The sequence below is a fragment of the Dermacentor andersoni genome, chromosome 9, assembly GCF_023375885.2.
Source record: "Dermacentor andersoni chromosome 9, qqDerAnde1_hic_scaffold, whole genome shotgun sequence".
Taxonomy (NCBI): Eukaryota; Metazoa; Arthropoda; class Arachnida; order Ixodida; family Ixodidae; genus Dermacentor; species Dermacentor andersoni.
In genome coordinates, this window is record NC_092822.1 from 120,553,462 (window position 1) to 120,559,619 (window position 6,158).

The 6,158-nt window shown below is 51.0% G+C and overlaps 1 pseudogene; it reads right to left on the reverse strand.

Moving 5' to 3' along the window:
- Nucleotides 1-1,695: 1,695 nt before the first annotated feature.
- Nucleotides 1,696-1,824, reverse strand: LOC126529814 (U2 spliceosomal RNA; annotated as a pseudogene).
- Between the last annotated feature and the right edge of the window lie 4,334 nt (nt 1,825-6,158).

A 6,158-nucleotide genomic window follows, 5' to 3' on the forward strand; every position in this document is an offset into this window, starting at 1 on the left:
TCCAGCATATTCTCTTCCTTCATAGAAACATTTGGAATGCCACCAAAAATTACAAGCAAAACGTGTGCGGCTCGTGTTGTCGCACAAATCTGCGAAGCAATATCAGCTCTGTGTTCGGACCCACTCTTGTAGAATATGGGCCTCACAAAGTCTATATCTGCTGCTTCAAATAGATCAGCATGGGTGACTTGTAAGAAGACAGTGGGGCAGCGCACTCTTTAGCGGCCCGGCAACTGTATGACACCGACGACCACGTCTAATGACCGATTTGATTGCGTGTCTTCATTGTACAGTCCAACAGCGTCCTCAGAGTACGCATAAGTTGTCCTGTAATCCAGCTTGAGGTAGACGTCTATACTCCCATGGAGTAAGCGAACGTGTGAACAGATAAGAGGGTGGCAATGTAACAGGGTTCTCAGCGCTTTCTTCTGTGCTGTACTCTCAATATGCCGTCAGTGCCCAAGAACAAGTTCAAGGGCACTAGTGAGGATCCCCGGCCGAGTGGCCAGGAAACATGCAGCCCGCTAACGTCGTTCCGAACGTGACTAACTGACGTGCTCTTTGGAAATGACTTTGTGCGTGGGTTACCTCTTCAGCCATCGCCTTCGCCGCCAGCCGTCAGCCGCCAACTTCTGCAGTTTCGAATGAAACTTCTGGCCCTCGCAGTTACGCCGAGAACTATTGTCGGCGAGCTGTCGTCTTCCAGGTTCAGTAGAGCCTCCACTATGCCCTCTGTTGCAGTGTGCAGAATGTGGACAGTCCACTCTTCTGCCATAAAAATCTGGGTCTTCCCGATATCTGACAATATAGGGACTCGTTCTGTTTCTTTTAAAACCACTCTTCCCCGGTTCTTGTGTCAGGTGAGCCTCACCAAGGTCTTTCGCTTCCTCGGCGTGTCCGGCTTACGTATATTTCCGCTTTGCGTGCTCGTAGTCGACAAGTGTTTGACAGATAGTCGATCTGGTTAACTCTAGCCCCTGTTGTGGGGATGCGCGACTCTCGCGCGTCCACTGATATGTTCTTTTGCCGCATACATCCCGTCTCCTGTAATGCGGCTTCGCCATGTGGCTTGGTGCCAGCGGCAGTCGGTCTAGTTGAAGCCCATTGCAAGAGGTGGCACGAGTGTAGCTTTGCTAACGCCTCCTAACAGCGGGGTTACTTGGGGGCAGAAAGGAGAAGTCTCTTCCGCTTTGACTCGCGGTCGGAAAGCGGCGCTGACGTTCTGCGCGTGCGCCTATCCGTGCTTCTGCGAGACCATCTCATGAGGCCTACTCCGGAATGGACGAACACGATCGTTCGAACGCGCCACCGTTCGCTTGACCGTTTGTGCGAACGACCAGGCGTTGGTGTCCAGCATGGGGCCAACATATTCGCTTGCTATCCGGTCGCGGTAAGTCGGACTTCGGCGATTGTCGCGCGCCCATATCGACATGTTTTGTGGATAGCAACTCGGCTAGCAGGCATTGATCTCTGAAAGTTGCAATATATGCCCTTGCAATTGTTTGCCCTACGGTGTTGTCGTTCCTTTGTCCGAAGAGCACGGGTGAGAAGCCCACACTGTATACATACCCGCATACGTTCTCCGGGGGAGTGCCCTGGCCGGCTTACGTCTGTATGTTCGACAGGAATGTGGGCGCAGATCTAGGAGCCGCAGACCCTGGCCGGCTTACGTCCATATCAAGGCGTGCGCACAGGAATGGGTGGACGGATCCCGGAGATAGTGCAATACCGGGCCGAGCCACGCCGGAAGTGAAGCAGGCTTCAAGCACTCCAGCAACTTCCAAAAATAAGCCTAATATTTTGGGTCCAAATAGAATCAGATAAATTGTGCGTACTATATATATGCATAGATATAAAAAGCGCTTAATATATATATATATATATATATATATATATATATATATATATATATATATATATATATATATATATATATATTTATTTATTTATTTATTTACAATACTTCTAAAGGCCCTCGAAGGAGGGTATTACATAGGAGGGGGGAATTACAAGAAAAGCAAGTGTACATTCAGGTACAACATACATAAAAATAAAAGCATGTGCTACCTCGACGACGTCTTCATCTTTGGCCGCACCTTCAGCGAACACAACTCGCGGCTGGATATTGTCCTGAACTGCAACAGGAACGCTGGTATAGTTTCAAACTCTAAGAAATGCCACTTCGGAGACCACCAAACCCTTGTGCTTGGGCACCTTGTTGACAAGGATGGCATCCGCCCTGATCCCCAGAAAACAGCAGCCGTTGAAGCGTTCAGTGCACCGCGCTCTGTCAAGGAGCTCCGTAGTTTTCTGGGGCTTTGTTCCTATTTCCGCCGATTTATTCCTATATTCGCCGACGTCGCGTATCCGCTGACATGCCTGCTACGAAAGACACCCCCTTTGAGTGGACTCCGGAGTACGACTCTTCTTTTCGTCAGTTGAAGTTTCTGCTAACGTCACGACCGGTTCTTCAACACTTCAATCCTTCAGCTCCGATGGAACTCCATACGGATGCCAGTGGCATAGGTATTGGTGCCGTCTTAGTTGAACGCTACGGTGACCGCGAACACGTGATTGCACATGCAAGCCGCTCATTAAATAGGCCCGAGCAGAATTACACTGTCACGGAACAAGAATGCCTCGCGGTAATATTTGCGGTTCAGCGGTTTCGTTCTTACCTGTATGGACGCCCCTTTACAGTGGTCACCGACCACCACTCATTGTGTTGGCTTGTGAATCTTCGTGACCCTTGTGGCCGCCTTGCGTGCTGGGCGCTCCGACTGCAAGAATACAGCTTCACCGTCTCTTATAAGAGCGGTCAACGACACGCTGATGCGGCCTGCCTCTCGCGTATGCCCCTCAGTACTACGGACTGTGACGCCGCCGACTTCGATCACCTCGTGGTTTCCGCGTCGCCGCGTTTTCCAGACTTCGACTGCTTCAAAGCCGAACAGCGAAAAGACGATAAATTAACACCGCTTTTCACAGCTACGACCGCCTCGACGACAGCAAACCATTTCTGTGTACGTGATAGACTCCTGTATAAGAACTTTTCCAACCCTGGCGCACATTTTATCCTAGTGGTACCCGAGAGCCTTCGCACAGTGATTCTGCGTGCTATGCACGACGACCCTACGTCTGGCCATTTATGTTCGGCGAGGACGCTCTACCGGATTCAGGAACGCTTTAATTGGCCTAGAATGCGGCAGTCTGTTGAGACGTATGTGGCCAGCTGCATGCAGTGTCAGCGCCACAAACGGCCATCTACTGCTCCAGCTGGTCTCATGTAGCCGATCCAGCATCCAAGCACGCCTTCCCAACAAGTGGGCATTGACTTCGTAGGCCCTTTTCGAAAATCAACGAAGGGAACCCGTTGGATAATTGTTTGCGTCGACTACCTCGCACGCTACTGCGAGACGGCGACCGTGCCCTCCGCAACTGCCACTGACGTTTCAACAGTCCTGCTGCAATATGTCATCCTGCGACATGGTCCGCCTTGCGTGATCATCAGCGACCATGGACTACAATTCACAGCGGACGTCGTAGAGGAGCTGCTTCGTTTCTGTTAATCCCACTTGCGTCACTCGACACCTTACCATTCACAAACGAATGGGCTTACGGAGCACACCAACCGAACAATTGTAAACATGCTATCTATGTATGTTTCATCCGACCAGAAGAACTGGGATGACGTACTGCCTTTTATCACGTACGCGTTCAACACCGCCAAACACGAGACTACAGGCTATAGCCCTTTCTTCCTGCAGTACGCACAGCCACCCCGGTACACAATAGACACTGTTTCCCCTTTCTGTAGTCACGAAAATCCCACTGTCGCCGAGACTCTCCGCCTTGCCGAAGAAGCTCGTCGTATTGCTCGTTTGCGCACTTTGGCATCGCAGGACAGATAAAAAAGCACGCTACGACATTCGCCACCGTCCGGTAACCTATCGCCCTGGTGATTTAGTCTGGCTGTGGACTCCAGTACGGAAACGCGGGTTTGGCCAAAAGCTTTTGGCCACCTATGATGGACCGTTTGATGTTATTAACAGGCTCACGGAAGTCAGCTATAACATAGCTCGCCTCACGGCGAGTGGTAGATGAGCTGCCAAGACACAAGTGGTCCATGTCGCCCGCTTGAAATTGTTCACGTCAAGACAAATGGATTGACTCGCCCGGCGGGCTTCGTCTGCGACGAGAGGAATGTTACGGATGAAGAAAACGATGACCGGTGAACGTGCTTGCTGTCCCAAGTGGAGGAAGGAAGAAGAGAACGACGCTGAGTTCATCAACCAGCTGGCCACTCTTGCGCTCACCTTCGCGACCTAAACGGTCCCCTTCACCCGTAAGGGTGATAAACGGTCTCCTTCGTTTGACAAAGAATGAGAGGGGGCAAGAGTCTGGGGACAGTGCTGTGGTGTTTCTGAGTTTTTGTGGTCATAACGTCGCTTGCGTCGCAGGTGCCGGGGGGGGGGCTGCAGCAGCGGTTGCGGCATATGCATGGGCCGTATGATGACCGCGGCGGCGCTTGTGTGGGTGTTGTGTGGCGCCGTATTTATAAAGGTAAGATGTGATAATGTATACAGCCTACCCAGCTTCGCTTGTAATCCATCCTTATAGAAATGTTGGGGCCTCACAAGTTTTCTCTATTTTGCAGCAGTTTCGTCGTGAGGCAGAGAGAGAGAAAAAAAAGAAAATTTATAAATGAAAAGCAGGGAGGTTAACCAATACAAAGCCCGGCTCACTTTACTACACTGGAGGTAGGGTAAAGGGGAGGGAAACATTAACAGAAGGGAAAAAAGTACCCGGAAAATGTCGTCGACGTGGTAGCAGTTTTCCGCTGTATATGAGTGAAGGGAACTCAGTACGGATCACAGAAAGCAACTCGATTCAATAGATTTAAACAATCGAAGTAGCGCTTTTGTGGACCTTTGTAGCTCCGATATGCGAGGCCATGGTCCCGTGTTTTGTCGTGAGTGAGTGACGTCTGTGAGATGCCGTACTCTTGAAGTTCCACTCTGACGCGTTCTCCCTCCATTGGAGAATGATTTCGTATCGGCCGTTCTTCTGGACGATGCTTTCTCCAAAGGCCCGAAGAACTTTGTCGTCTTTGGCGATGAGCTGTGCATCGTCAAGAATCTAAGGCGCCTCCGCTCCAAGAATTGCGTCAGTTGACGAGAAATGTTATCAGGTTCTGTTGTCACGCATGCCCGCATCACGTCAGTGCTCGTTAGGTAGGTTGTAGCGGAGGATGTGGACTTTGTGTCCCGCACTGTCGTGCCCCACGGCGACGATCTTGTCACTGACGCGCTTGACATTTTCTGTTATGTCCCAATCAGCGCTAATAAGCACCAAAATGGCGGCGTGCAACATCAGGATGGTGGCCGTGATGTAAGGTTTCGGCAAGCTGGCGCCCTTCTTCATTAGCGATGCTGGCCTCGCAGTCGTCAGGTTGTCGCAGGAAGTCTCCGCAGATCTCGGGCGCCTCTAGTACTTCCCTATAAGGCCCAAGGGCGATAAAATCGTCGTTGCGCTGTATGCTGGATGTTCGAGCGAAAGTGTGCGAGGGTGAGCCGGCGAACGCGGCTCAATCACGCATGCACGAGCAGGAAAGGCAGCTCTGGAGCACGCCCTCTTCTGTCGCCCACGAGGCAAGAGGGTGAGAAAATGGAAGGGGCGTTTTTCTCCGGCGGCTGCTGCTTACGCTGGGGTCGTGCGGGCGCCGTATCTTGAAATCTATCTGCGACATCGCCAAAGTGCGCGCCCGCGCGTACCTTATCTTCAAAGCGATCTGCGGCGTTTGCCCAGTGCAGGTAGTGCCGATAGCTTCGTGTGCGCTTTGCTTTCAACGTTTTATTCACGTTGAAGCGAGATATGCACGAAGGTCATTTCGCTCGCGAGTGCCACCGCGATTCTTTACTCCAGCATTTAGACAGCGAGTTTCCTTTGTCCTCGAATGATATTTGTTCATGTTTACCTGAGCATGCGTGATACCATGCCTGTTATTTAGTTAGCACGGGAATGTCTCCAGTTTATAAGGCCGAAAAAAGTACTACTCTTATTTCGTATAGCTGCCTAATAATTTTCTATCGCAATTGGTGTTTCGCCATTCAGGCAAAACTGTGCCTTCTTTTTACCTGAGAAAGCTGAAGCGTCCC